This window comes from Pongo pygmaeus, chromosome 23 (assembly GCF_028885625.2).
Source record: "Pongo pygmaeus isolate AG05252 chromosome 23, NHGRI_mPonPyg2-v2.0_pri, whole genome shotgun sequence".
Classification (NCBI taxonomy): domain Eukaryota; kingdom Metazoa; phylum Chordata; class Mammalia; order Primates; family Hominidae; genus Pongo; species Pongo pygmaeus.
Genome location: NC_085931.1, coordinates 50,401,887 through 50,416,099, shown reverse-complemented (window position 1 = coordinate 50,416,099; position 14,213 = coordinate 50,401,887). Strand labels below are relative to the sequence as shown.

At 56.7% G+C, this 14,213-nt stretch overlaps 1 protein-coding gene and 1 long non-coding RNA gene across 7 annotated transcripts in view; one reads left to right on the top strand and one right to left on the bottom strand.

The window, feature by feature from the left end:
• Positions 1-14,213, bottom strand: part of MGAT3 (beta-1,4-mannosyl-glycoprotein 4-beta-N-acetylglucosaminyltransferase) — a 44,785-nt gene that overhangs the window by 8,253 nt on the left and 22,319 nt on the right. Inside the window, exon 1 of one of the 6 annotated variants that reach the window (XM_054470162.2) lies at positions 11,191-13,712. The exons of 3 other annotated variants lie outside the window; for them this stretch is intronic. The gene's annotated coding sequence lies outside the window, so the exon portion shown is untranslated. Of the gene's footprint in view, positions 1-6,208; positions 6,337-6,596; positions 6,703-11,190; positions 13,713-14,213 lie in introns of those variants that run through there. 2 more of the 6 variants (XM_063662691.1, XM_054470163.2) reach the window with 2 other exon arrangements.
• LOC134739236 (uncharacterized) lies at positions 5,175-8,765 on the top strand. The gene is made up of 3 exons (XR_010125840.1): positions 5,175-5,946; positions 6,433-7,487; positions 8,006-8,765. It is a non-coding gene; the product is annotated as an uncharacterized LOC134739236 (long non-coding RNA).

Sequence of the window (14,213 nt, the reverse complement as noted above, 5' to 3'; positions counted from 1 at the left end):
CTCCAGTAAACGCCTGCCCCCCTGGAGCTGCCCACACAGAGTTGGCACAGCTGACTGCAGGCAGGCAGAACAATCTGAGGTAGGGGCCTGACCTCTGCTAAATGTCCCAGGGCAGAGCTGGGGCTGTTCGCCACTGGCGTTTGGAAGGAGGGGCTGCTCCTTGATAACATTTTGAAGTGGGTCTTCTGCACTTCATTCTCCATTTGGGATTCCAGCCCTTGTCTGGCAAAGTGAGACCAGTTGGGCTGGACCAGCAGGGTGAGAAAAAGGGGCTAGGAGTTCCTGCTGCGGCCAGGACCAGGCAAAAGGCAACACTGCAGCCGGGGTTAGCATGGCGGAAGCTTCCAGAGCAATCTACTCTTGGGGTTTCAGGACTTGGAAAGGCAGCCTGGATCCTTCTGATGGGCTATTTTTCTTTTTAATTTTTTAATTTCTTTTTTTTTTTTTTTGAGACGGAGTTTTGCTCTTGTTGCCCAGACTGGTGCGCAATGGTGCAATCTCGGCTCACTGCAATCTCTGCCTCAAGCAATTCTCCTGCCTTAGCCTCCTGAGTAGCTGGGATTACAGACATGCACCACCACACCAGCTAATTTTGTATCTTTAGTAGAGTTGGGGTTTCACGATGTCGGTCAGGCTCGTCTCAAACTCCTGACCTCAGGTGATCTGCCCGCCTTGGCCTCCCAGAGTGCTGGGATTATGCAGGTGTGGGCCACTGTGCCTGGCCTTAGTGGGCTATTTTTCTGTACTTGGGACCTGCCTCTGTGAGGGACACTCTAAGTTACACAACTGGTGTAAGCTATGTGGCAGGCATGGTCTGGGGCTGCCATTCAGACTCTAAATCCCCTGGCAGCACGAACAAAGGCTTTAGCAAAGCAAGGTAAGAGGAACTCAGAGAGGCAAGGAAACAGCCTGCTTGGCGTAAAGGGCCTCCGTGGACCTGCTGAGGTCAGACTGACCCAGCTGCCCCTTGGCTGGCTTTCAGGATCTAGTTACTCACAGCCAGCTGTGCCCTTCTGAGCACGGACTCACCAGTGCTTGGGAGCTCCCCTCTCAGTCACTGGAGCCTTCAGGGCAGGGCCCCTTAATAAGGCCTCAGTCTGGGTTGCTGCTGAGAATCAAGGATCTGAGCATGTTTCCCTCATCACTCAGGCTGCTAGGAGGCTCAGAAGCACACAGTGGTCAGCCCAGAGCATGTCAACAGCACCTCACAGACAGCATTTTCTTGGACTCCTTCACTTGCAGCTGCCCGCATAGTTTCAATCCTTTTCAGCTCAATTCCTTTTTGTCTTTTCATTTTTTTATTGAGACAGCATATAAATAAAATGGAATAAATAAGCACTGGCACTCAGGGTCTCATTTAAATCTCTCAGGCACTCTGCTAGGTTATTTAAACTGCCGTGTTTTAACAGATGGAGAAAACGAGACTCAGAAAGATGGCAAGACTTTCCCCAAAGGACATCATTAAGGAGATGGCTGAGTCAGGACTTGAATGTAAGTTCTGGTTCTCAAGCCAGTGCCTCTCTCCCTCATGACAGCTGAGACCACCAGATCCCTCTGTAGTGCAGGTGGCCCAGCTGTGGGCTAAAGCCACAGAACCAAACTGGGCCCCAGTTGGTAGCATTTCAGCTTCCATTACAAAGCTTCATCAAAGCTGGGCACAGTGGCTCATGCCTCTGGAATCTCTGCACTTTGGGAGGCCAAGGTGGGCAGATTGCTGGAGTCTGGGAGTTCAAGACCAGCTTGGGCAACATGGCTAAACCCCGTCTCTACAAAAAAATATATATATATATTAGCAGTGCCTACTTTCTAGCAGTGCCAGGCATGTAGAACTACTACGTGCCTGTAGTTCTAGCTACTTGGGAAGCTGAGGTGGAAAGACTGCTCGAGCCCCGCAGGCCAAGGCTGCAGTGAGCTGAGAGATCGCAGTTCTGCACTCAGCCTGGGCAGGGGAGTGAGACTTTTATCTCAAAAGCAAAAATAACAAAGCATTGACAAACTATCAGGTGTAACAGTAAAACTATCACTGAGGCTGACACACCAGACACTGTCCTAAGCTTGTTACACATGTGACTGTACTGAATCCTCCTCCCAACACGAAGCAGGTACCCTTGTATAAGGAAACCGAGGCCAGGGAGATGTCACTTGCACAGCGTTGCACAATAGAAGGATCATACTGGATCCTATAGGGTCAATCACGGGGTTGTATCCAGTGGTAAAGCTGTCCTGAGCCCCTTCCAGCTGCCAACTTCAACCCAAGTAGACTGACAAGGCCCCTGAGGAGTCCACCTGTGACCAGTGAAGACAACCCAGTGGATGGTGCAGCCCCTGGGGCATTTGATCCATACAACATGCCACAGGGTGCTCACCCAACCCACGTCACTCATTCACTCAGCAACGATTTTGCCAGAACCCCATGTGCCAGGCACCTCGGTGGGTACTGGGAACATGGGGAGACAGGACGGACCAAAATCCCTGCCCTCAGGGAGCCTGCTCAGCACGCAGCAGGGTAGGGAGCCTGTGTAAACTACAAACACACGAGTCAGCTCAGAAAACTGTGCGCCCAAAGAGGCTGTGCTCCGGAGAAAGACAAAGTGGGTAACGGGCAGGAGCGAGTGCGTCATGTGTCCAGTGATGAATGGAGTGGGCAGGGCAGGCTCACCGAGGAGGCGATGTGAGCAGACTCCACGCGGGAGAGGGCGCTCGGGAAGAATGTTCCAGGCGGAAGGCACAACCAGTGCCCTGGCAGGAGTGTATGTGCGCCAGTGAAGAACAAACAGCAAGGAGGGTGGAATGGAGCAAGTGAGGGGACATGGGGGGCAGAGAACAAACTCAGATCACAGGGCCTGGAGCCATGGTTAGAAATGTGGCTTTCACTGGAGGATTCAGAGAAGGGACGCCATGGCCTGACCTTGGTGTGAATGGCTCACTTTGGCTGCTCTGTTGAAAATGAGTGGGCGCTTCAAGGGCAGGGCAGGAGAAGCCAGGAGGCCACAGTGAACTGCCCAGGTGAGTCAGGGTGGCTTCCACCAGGGTGTAGGGTGTAGAGTGTGCTCAGATTCTGCTGGATTTGCTGAAGAGCTGGATGTGAGCAAGGCAGCAAGCTGGGTAGCCCCAGGCACTGGAAGAATGGACCAGCCCCTTGACTGGGGTGGAGGAGGCTGGCCCTATCTGGCAGACCTGGGGCTTGCAGCCAGCATCTGTCTCTGCAGGGCCTAGCCCTAACCACTACTTCTCCTCCTGCAGACAGCAACAGTGAGGCTGGGCGTGAAGGACATGGCCAAGGTCAAACACTGGCTAGCAGCAGGTCCTGGGCTAACCTTTGTCTCTAGATCCAAACCTCAGGTCCTTTCTGCAGCATGCTGTCTAGAAGCTTCACCTGAGGGATGGGCGGGGTGGGATATGCTTTATGTCTGTGGTCCCCTGGTGGCCTCAAGGCACTGTGGGGGACATCGTCCAGCCCACTGTCCCACTCCCACTCACTTCCCTGGATGTACGTGGCTTGAGGTCCTCCAGCAGCTCAGGAAGCCAGGAGGGTCACTGTGGTTAGGACCTACCTGGAGAATAAGGTTAGCTGAGCAAGGGCTTGGGGCCTTCCCTGGGCTGGGCGCCCTCTGTAACCCACGCAGGCAGCTCTCTGAGGACAAAACCCCTCTCCAGCTCCTTCCCACCACCAAGGCTAATCTCCGTTAGCGCAGATGCCATACTCTGGCCCTTACGCAGTTTGTTAAAATTCACCTAGTATTTCTCAGATGCCTGCTCTGTGCCAAGATAGCCTCCCTGGAACCAAAGCACCTGCCTCTGCCCCAAGCCAGAGCCCGTCCCGAACTCTCCCAACCTCCCCCAGCTCCTCATCATCATCGACGTTCCTATAGTCACTATGAACAAAGCAGGTCACCTGACCTCTCTCAGCCTCAACTCCTCCATGTATAAAATGGGTATCATTACCTCTGCCCTGCTTATGTCAAGTGAGAATCAGAGAGACCTATCCACAGCCCCAGCCCCAGTCAACACTAGGCTCATTTTCCCCTAGATGTCTGTCTTCCCAGCTGGCATATAAGCTCCCTGGAGCAGGGAATGTACACAGCCGGTGCTCAGTGAGACCACCCTGCACTGTCCTGGACCTCCACAATGCCCTCACCATCACTTCCACGTGCTCGGACTCCTCAGTTCAAATCCCAGCTCTGCCACTCCTATCTGTGTGGCCTTGTGCAGGTTAACCACTTTTCTGTACCTCTGTTTTCCCATCGATGAGATGCCTAGCACACAGTAAGCACTCAATGATAAGTGCTAGCTCTTCTCTCTATTATTATTCCCCAGCCTAGCAGAGAAGAGAAAGAGTGAGCCTTTGGGTGGGGACACACCAGAAGCAGAGGCTTGGAGGTGACTCCCTGGCAGGGCCTCAGCCTAGGTGGGTGCTGTCCTATCTGAGGGCAACAGGGAGCAAAACCTAAACCTGCTGTGGGGAGGCGCCAGGGGCTGGGAAGCCACGCCTCTTGAGACTCCAAGAAAAGGGGGGCTTGAAGCTCCATCCCCACCCCGCTGCCAGACACCCTGTAAGTTGCGCCCAGCTCCAGGGGCCTGTGCCTTTTAAAATTTTTTTAGACAGGGTTTTGTCTTTCTTTGTTACCCAGGCAGGTTGGAGCACAGTGGGGTGGCCAAGGCTCACTGCAGCCACAAACTCCTGGGTTCAAGTGATCCTCCCACCTCAGCCTCCTAAGTAGCTGGGACCACAGGTGTGTGCCACCACTCGGCTGATTTTTTAAACATTTTTTTGTAGAGAGGAGGTCTCCCTACATTGCCAAACTGATCTCGACCTCCTGGGCTCAAGTGATACCTTGGCCCCCCAGGGGTTGGGATTGCAAGCGTGGGCCACCGCCTCTGGCCGGGCCTGGGTCTGTTGGGATAGGTGGTAGAGCATGGGCCAGGTGCTTCCTGGCAGCCAGGTGATCCTGGAAGAGGGAGGCCGAGGCCGACCCAGGATGGCAGCAGGCAGGCCTCAGGCAGTGGCCATGGCCCGGAGGGTCTGAGCTGGACAGATTTCCTTCTTTCCCTCCCTCTTCCCACTTCTTGTGCCATTTTTCTCTAGCTCTGCTTGGAAGCCTGACGGGCTGTGAGGGAGAGAAGCTGATGAGCCCAAACTCCATGACCCAGCCATGACCTCACAGTCAGGACTCAGGTGGAGCCCAGCCAAGGGGCTTCTGGCCAGGGAGAAGGGAGGTGCTCCCTGGAGGCCACTGGCTGTGATGGTGGGAGCTGGCCAGGCAGGTAGCAGCCTCCCAGGCACAGACTCACACTGACAGCTGTCACTTGGTGAAGGGCAGCTCCTGTGGAGCTCTCCGTGGTCCTGAGCTTGCCTGAGCTGGCCAGAGTCCTAGCTCAGTCCCCAGGGTGCCCTTGGCTGGCCTCACCCTGGCCCCTGCCACCCTCCTCCATGGTTCAGATGGCTCATGTCTTAACAGCCACTTCCCCGTCCACCACCCTCTGGCCCCTTCTCCGCCTGCACCTCAACACCTGATGTCTGGTGTCTTCAGCTGGGGGACAGCCACTGGGCACTCAACTCCTCCAACTGGGAGAAGGGGCCAGCTGTCACGTGTCCAGCAGTAGGCAGACCCAACACCCAATGGGCACTCAGGGCATCCCTGGAATGTCCATGAGGGGCATTTTGGAGGATGCCAGAAACAACCTCAGTCTCCACTTCTGGGCAGGAAGTAGCCCATCCACTGCCCCCAGCCCTGGTACACCTCGGGGTGGACCCGCACTACCTCTCCAGGAGTTAGTTCATCTGCATGAAAGGGCTTCGCGCTGAAGCCCGTCTCCCTGTGCTCACCTTCCACCCGGCCTGGTCCTGCCCCATGTGACCTGAGGGCTCTACCACCTCCAAAAGGAAGGCAGGAGGCACATCTTTGCAGCAATCCCTGCCATGTACAGCAGCTCCCGGGACACAAGGTAGGCCAGTGGCCGCAATGGCCAGATCTGAACACTGCTTGTGGCCTTGGCAAGTCATTCTGCCTCCTCGTGCCTCAGTTTCTCCCTCCATGATACGGAGGTATAACCGTTTCTATCTCACAGGGTTGTTGTGAGAGTTGAGTTAATCCCTGCAAAAAGCTAGGGACCATGCCTAAGCACACAACAGATGCTCAGGACACACCGGCTCCACTGTTACTGGAAGTCTGGAGGATTTGGTTTGAATCCCAGTGCCATGACTTACTTGCTGTGTGCCCTTTGGCAAGTTACTTAGCCTCTCTGGTCCTCAGTCTTCTCTAATCTAAAAGTAAGATGTCACCCTCTGTTTTGCAGTCCTGTGGAAGACCTGGCTGAGCCATGGTGTCAAAGCATTCTGCATGGAGCCTGGCCATTGGCAGAGGTTCTATAAATCCATGGTTTTTTTTTCTTTCTTTCCATTTGGGTTTCCTGCTGGACGACCAAATACAGATGACCCCCTGAATATGCCAGGCCTTGCTACTGACCAGCTTTATTACCTTTAAGAAAGGTAACAAAGACACCTTTGTTAAGGTACAAAGGGAGGTGGGCCAATTGGGAGGCTGCTTAACCCTGACTGGCACCCTCAGCCTGCAGGGCCTTTCTCAGTAACTCACCAGGCATTCAGGACCTAAGGCCAGAATCTGGGGAATCCGGCCCAACTGAGGCCTGCAGACTCCTCTCCTGGGTCCAGAGGGCCTGCGAGTAAGAATTTGGTCCAAGGCTTCACCCCAGGCCAGTGCCTCTGCATGTCCACTCCCACGGGCCGCCCATTCCAATCCCTTTGGGCTGCTAGAAGTTCTTCCTTCTGTTGACCTTCATCAGTTTCCCTGGAGCTTCTGCTACTGGTTCCTTCCCTGGGGTATGGCAGAGGGAGTCGGCATCTCAGGGGTCAGAAGACAGTGAGCACCTCCCCTGGACTCTGAGACTAAATGCAGCTGGAGGTTTCAGGATCCCACATGGGGAGACAGGTAGAGGCGGTGGCTGCAGAACATGGCCGATCCTGGAGTCCCGGTGAGACTGGAGAAACAACTGCTGCTCTGCTGTCCTCCCCTCTCATCATCTGACTCAATCCTTTGACTGACACCCATCCACAGGGACGCCTACACAAAATGGTCACTCTGCAGTCGACGTATCTTCCCAGCTACTGGTGGTCATCGGGGACGCAGCTATGTGTGTCTCCATTTTGCAGATGAGGACATGGAGGCCTCAAGAGGTTAAGTGACTTGCTCAGCCACACACAGCTGATGGGAATGAAACAGATGGAAACTGAGACTCCCCAAGCTGACAGGCGGACTACAGATCTGGGGGTTCTGCTCCAGGCTCAACACAAGTGGCCTGGGCGAGGGAGAGCCTGGTAGACCATGACACCCAGCATTGGGGAATTCTGCTTCCCTAGCAGGCTCAGAGGGAAGAAGTCTGCTTCAGGGGCCAGGCCTGGTCAAAGACTCCATCTTCCCTGGATGGCCAGAGTCAAATCCTTGCAAACCCCATTCACCATGGAGCAGGTGAGACAGCTTCTGCTATGCCCACCCATGGATGAAGAAACTAGGCCAAGAGAGGAGAGACAGAGCTACAAGGGGAGCAGTTCTTAGATTAGGCAGGCAGGGTTCAGGGAAGACAGGGTGCCCAGGCCACCAGAATACCCACGAGAGTCTGGGCCTCACGGAGTCAGCCCCACTCTCTGCTGGCTCAGCTCCAGGGTGGAGGCCTTGCCAAAGGCTCAGCCCAAGACCCATCCCAGGAGCCCTTTCCATGGCAACCCCACCCCTCCCCCACCTCCAGTCCCTGTGCACCACTCTCTCCTCTCCAAACCCATCCCCATCAGCTGATCCCAGCTCCCTGCAGGCTGCCTGAGGACTTTCCCACGGAGTGGCCGGCAAGTGCCTGGGAAAGTTGGTTCCCAAAGCTGGGATCTACCCCTGCTAGGACTCCGCCCCTCTTGCACTGGTCACTGGTCCATTCAGGACATCAGCTCCTCATCCCCAGAGGCTCATTCCATAATGTTTTTGTTTTTGTTTTTTAGAGCCGAGACCTATGTTACCCAGGCTGGATGTGAATTCCTGGACTCAAGCAATCCTCCCATCTCAGCCTCGTGAGTAGTTGGGACAAGTCTCACACCACCATACCCAGCTTAATTTAATTTGAATTTTAATAGCTGCATGCTCTAGTGGTTCCTACATTAGACTGTGCAGTTTAGACTGAATGGGGAGGGCAGGAGGCAGGGAGTCAACCGGGTCCACCTCGCCAGCACTGCTGGAGAGATGGGGCTGCACTGAGGGAGGACCCTCATGGGGACAGTCACGGAGCTGGAGCAAGGGAGCATCCCAGGCCGCCAAGCCTGAGAGATGGCCCGTGATGAAGGGGAGGGCCAAGGTCTTGGCTGAGAGGGGCTCATAGAGCATTGGTTAACTACAGGAGGGAGGAATACAGCTCTGGGGGGCTGCCTGACACCAGGGTACAGGGGCATTAGGCAGGTGATTGGCAGAAGGTGACCTCGGGAGGGGAGGTGGGCTAAAGGTGGGCCTCAGGGCCCGATACACAGATGTACAGACACATCCCATGGACTGGTCCCATGGGCACTGAGGACAGCTGTTTCCCAGCCAGGTCCCTGGAACTCCCCTCCAGGTGCCCCGGGACCTGAGAGAGAGGTGGAGTGAAGGGGGAGAGAAAACAAAGCCCAGGGACTCGCCCCCAAAAAACACAATCAAGAAGATGCTCCCAGCTTTTCAATTTCAGACACTGAGTTCCTCGCAAGATTTTGTTTGAAGGAAAGCTTCTATAGTAAAAAAAAAAAAAAAAAAAAAAAATAACAGCCTGGCAAGCCCTGCTGTGAATTCATCCCTCACTCCACACCGGCAGGGAGATGGAGGCCCTGAGGAGGGGGGGATTGGTGGAGGCCGCACCACAAGTAGAACCCAGGCCTCTCTGACTCCAGGAAGGCAGGGGCGCTGGGCTGGGGCTTTTCCATCTTGGATCTTCAGCCCCCAGTCCAGGCAGAGAGGGACCTTATCAGGGAGCAGAGGGTGGATGTCCCACCCAGGGCTAGTGGTGCATGTGCCCATTTCAGGAGGGCCCGAGGGCTCTGACTGCCTCTTACACACAAAGCCTTGAATGGAGAGATGTAAACTTGGCCTGGGGGAACAGGCCAGGCCAGAAGTGGGCAGTGGCTCCTGCCCGAAGCACCCAGAGCAAATATTCAGTGAATGTTTGGGATTAGCCAGAGGAATGAGTACTGCTGGCAGCATTTCAGGCACAGGGCTCTTTATCTCTCAGGGAGAGGGCCACCCTCATGAAGAAAGTCCCCTCTGCAGGGCCACACACGACCACGGACCTGCTGTGTGCAGAGCCAGGAGGCAGTGGGAGCCCGTGAGGGCTGGGCCAGTGTGCAGGGAAGGTGCTCGGGGCTGTGAGAGGGTTGGGGGTGGTGTGAAGACTGTAGCACTACTGGCCTTGCTTCATTCCACCCCTACAGGCACACAGGGCCTCAAACTCGCAGCTGGCAAGTGACAGCAGCAGAGTCCACACCCACCTGCGGCCTTAGGGCTTCTCAGAGTTTCAGGGGCAAAGTCCAGGCTGCTGCCTTCAGCCTTGCCCAAGGCAAGGGCCCCTCTCACCCCCACTGCCATCAGGACCCCATGGGCCTGCCATTTTCAGGTCACAGGGCTCTCCAGCTCTGGTAGATGATCGGATCCGCTGCCCAGGAAAGCTGCATCTGCCCATCCTGCCAACCTCCTAAGCCCCTCTCACCAGCCTGAAACCATGTGAGCACCCCGGTGGCACACTGCAAGGCCAGGCTGAAATTATGTTTCCCAGAGCCCAGAGTTCCCTGAAAAGCCAAGGGGACCCAGGGCAGCCCTTCCCACCACTACCCAACTCCAACAGGAACGGGTCACCCTGGACAGTGCACCGTGTCTGGGTCTCCTGCAGCTTAAAGGACGCTCAAGGTTCAAAAAGTCAGGAAACCTCCAAGGTGAGGCCCAGACTCCAGGAGGCTCCGGAGGCCCTGGCTACTGACCCACACTGCAGACCCCTGCCCTGATCTACCCTGGAGCTGGCACTCCACATCCATCTGCCCCCTGCCCACACCGTGCCGGCCCACCTCCATCCAGGCTGCCCTCCTTGTCCATCCACCCTCCTCACCTTAACTTCCATCCCCTCACCCCCATTATTTTCCCCTAGCCCCGATCACCCGGAACTTGGAGACAAGCAAGGGAGGGGTCCCATGCCACCTGCACCACCTCCTTGGGGAGTTTGTTTGCTGCTCTCTGCCTGATCCTGGCCTCCAGCTAGCCTGGCCTGGCCACAGGCCCAGAGATCCCCAAGCCCCTGTGTCCACAGCTTCCCCTTGCCAGCCTGTAATCATGTAGGGGGTGCTATAGTCTGAAAAACGTGTCCCCCAACGTTCACATGTAGGAAATTTAATCCCCAGTGCAGCGGTGTTGAGAGGGGTGGACTTTAAGAGGTGATTAGGCCGTAAGGGCTCCACCCTCGTGGAGGAATTTGTGCTGTTATTGTAGGAGTGGGTTAGTTATTGTTCCTGATAACAGCATGGGCTCAAAGTGGGTTAGTTATGTGTTCCTGATAACTGCATGGGGTCAGCCCTGCCCCTCTCCATGTGTGGATACTTCTGCCCTTCTGCCATGGGATGACGCAGCATGAGGGCCCTCGCCATATGCTAGCTCCTCAACCCTGGACTTCCCAGCCTCTAGATCCGTGAGAAAGTTCTGCTATTTACAGACTACCCAGTCTCAGGTATTCTGTGATAGCAGCACACACAGGACTAAGAGGGGGAATGAGAGGACAGCACATCTGAGGCCTCCCCCAGAGCCGCCCTCTGACGGGGCTGTGCTCAGTATCTTAGCTGTTCTCTAACCTCATGTGGACATCTGCCTCCCACTGCTGTTTCACAGAGGAGAAAACCAAAGTTCAGTGAGTCAAACTGACAAGCCCTGGCCCTCCCTGTGAGTGACATGCATCCAACCCTCCCCTGTGGCCCACACTCCCCAAGACTCCAGCCCGCATTGCAGCTGCCTGACCCCTGCCTGGGCCCCTCCCAGCCATTGCCACCTCCTTCCCCTCACCGGCCCATACCTGCCTTGAGGCAGAGTGTCTAGTCCTCTCTGCCTGGCTTTCAAGGCTTTATGGCAGCAGTTTCCTCCCTAGAGGCTGATCCCAGGTGTCAGTTAGATGACTGCAGGAGGAACTGACCTTGTCCCGCCAGATGCTGGCCCTGCCCTCCATCTGGGCTGGTTTCCTGGCTCCACCTCTTTCCAGCTAGGTCACCTCACGTCTCCAGCCTCAGTCTCCTCCTTTGTAAAACAGGTAACCAGGCAGCAATGAGAGGCAGCCCCACCCTCCCAGAGCCACTCCTAGGTGCCAGGTGCTTGAGGAGGTAGGGACACTGTGGTTTTACAGGTGGAGAGCCTGTCAGGGCCAAGCGTTCAGTAAAAAGCAGGTCCATCTCTTGTGAGCCTCGCCTTGCTCCCTCTCTGTGTGGGAGGGTTCCCGAGAACTGCACCCTGACTCCCAGAGGGGCTGCTGGACATTCTCAGTGGGACGAGGATAGGGAACCAAGAACACCATATGCATGGAAGGGCTCAGAAATACACTCTCGGCACGGCGGGACCCCAAGTCTCTGACAAAGTACCGGGCAGGGACAGGGCGGGGGTCAGGGAGCCTGAACCCACACTGCCTCTCCTGCAAGGGGGCTCAGGAGTCCACAGCCTTTTGGAGGGAGTTGGGTCTCTCTGGGAGTGGGGGCAGAGGCTGGATTCTGCCCAGAGGAGACGGCCAGACAGCTATTGTACTGCTGGCTCCAAGCCCAAGGGTCCACCCTTAGCAAGGCATTCATTCCCCAGTGTGGAGAACACCCCTCTTGAGGGTGAAGACAGAAATCACACCCTCCCCTGGAAGGAGGCTGAGTCCAGAGCTTTGAGCATTCCTGCTGCCGGCGAGCTTTATACAAAAAGCCCCACCCTCCAATACCTTGCCCTCTAGGGACTCCTCCCTCTTCCTAGCCCTTGCCTTCCCTGGGGGGCTGCCCTCAGCCCAGCCTGCTCAGGAGTTCCCCCACGCTATCCCCTAAGCCTGGAGAGGAATTTCCTGTTTGCTTGTCTTGCTCGCTCGGGGTGGTGGCTGACCGCAGACAACAGCGCAATAGCATCCAGTGAAAGAATGAGTGAATGAGTACCGTGTCGCCCTGCCCCTCTGCCCCTGTGCCTCGTGTCTCTGTCTGCCAGATTGTGTGGCACCTGCCCTGGAGGGCTGCCGAAAGGCCCTCATGGGAAGAATAGAACCGATGCCCTGTGTGGTGTCAGGGACAGGGGGACTCCCAAGGGCACAGGGGCCTTGCCATCTCTGCAGAGGAAGGCCGGCAGGGACTGATGGCTGGAAGGGTGGGGGTAGGAGTGGGGGCTGGGAGGGCGAAGGAAGGAGGAACGGAGAGGAGGTTGGAGTGGGGTGAAGGCAGTGGGAAGGGGATGCTCAAGCCTGTAATTATTAATTGGGCAGATGATTAATTATTAACAAAGCTTCAGGTTAGAGGAAGGAAGGAACACAGCTTCTTCTAATTCATCCATAGGCCCCTGTTGCCAGCCCCTCCGCAAACGCTTAAGAGCTTCCGTGCTTACGGGACCCACTGAGGCCAGTGGGATAAATCCTCGAGACCCCCGTACTTCGGGCTTTCAGCTCCCTACCCACCTCCCAGCCCACTCAGCCTTACAGGCCCGAACAAACTGCCCCAGCCCATCTGGACAAGAGAAGGGAAGGAGGCAGCTCTGCCCTGCCCTGGCTTCCAAGGTCAGAACGCCCCTGCCTCCACCCCCAGGGCTCCCAGAGATGTGGTGCCTCCCAGACAGAGGGGCAGCCAGCGCCTTTGGTCTGAGGGGGGGTGGCCATCGTGAGATAACAGAGGCCCAGGAAAAGCCGGGCAGGAGGGGCTGGGCTGAGTGCTTCTGCCTCTGTGAGAGGGCTCTCCTGGACCCTGGGCTGTCCTGGGTGCCCACCCCCAATCTCTCAGGAGTCAGCGTGGGGCGGGGGCTGCTTTGGGGCCGTAGCTCTCTGAAGTCTAGACTCAAAAGGGGCTGGATTCAAATCCTGCCCCTTCCAAACCCTCCTCCGTGATCTTGGGCAGGTCACTGAATACCCTGGGCCTCGTGCCTCTATCAGCAATGTGAGGCCATCCCAACCCCGAGGGGATTAAAACGGATAACATCCAGAGTCTTGACATAGGCCAGTCCTCTGAGCTGGGTGCGGCCTCACCACATGCCCGGCAGAGGGGCAGCAAGGCCTGCAGGCCCCGTTCCCCCAAATGCTCCCAGGATGGACCTCTCTCTGCCTCCTCTGCCACCCCGAGGTCCTCACTAGCTTCCCTCCTGCCTCTGCAGCAGCCAGAGTCACCACAAATTCCCCATCAGGCCACATCTCCCTGCTCAAGCCCTCCCATGGCCCCGTCACACTAAGAATTAAAACCCCAACTCCTCTGCGTGCCATGGACCCTGGCCATCTGATGCCTGCATTTCTGCTGACCTTGCCTCCCTTGTCCCCCAGGCTCCAGCCACACTCCCCACCTTCCTGTCTCCTACACTCTTCAGGTGTGGCCCCATTCCAGGGTCCTCGCACCGGCTGATCCCTCCGCCTGGAACGCCCTTCCTCAGGTCCCTGCATGCTCTGATGTCACGCATCAGACAGGGGCCCCTGAGCAGCTGGCTGAAGTGCTGCCCCTGCCCGCAAACCCTCTCTCCAGGCCGTCCCCCCAGCGCTCATCCCCGCAGAGGTGATCCCGCTTTGTTGTTTACATCTGCCCCGCCCTCACCCTGCTGGGGAAGCCACAGGAGAGCAGGGTCACCACTGTTCCCCACCCCCCAGGACAAAGTCTGCCCTGGAGCAGGCACTGCAGGGACAGCTGCTGGATGACATGGAACAGTCCAAAGACGCAGGAGCCCAGATGAGAAGCAGCAACAGACTTGGAGGGACAAATATCCTCTGGTTTGGGGGTGCAGGCCCAGCCTGCGAGTTCCCACACCTGACAGGCGCTCCTCCCCTGCCCAGTGGCTCCAGAGAAAGCCCCTGCTCTGCTGAGTTCAGCGCCGCCCTGCCCTGCAGCCCCGGCAGTGCCAGCCCCTCCCGCCCAGACTCGCCATCCTCTGGTGACAACATACAAAGGGCCACTTCAGTACAGAGCCTCAGCTCCATCTCCAGCCTGGCGGGCTGAGCAGAGCCTGAGTACGGGG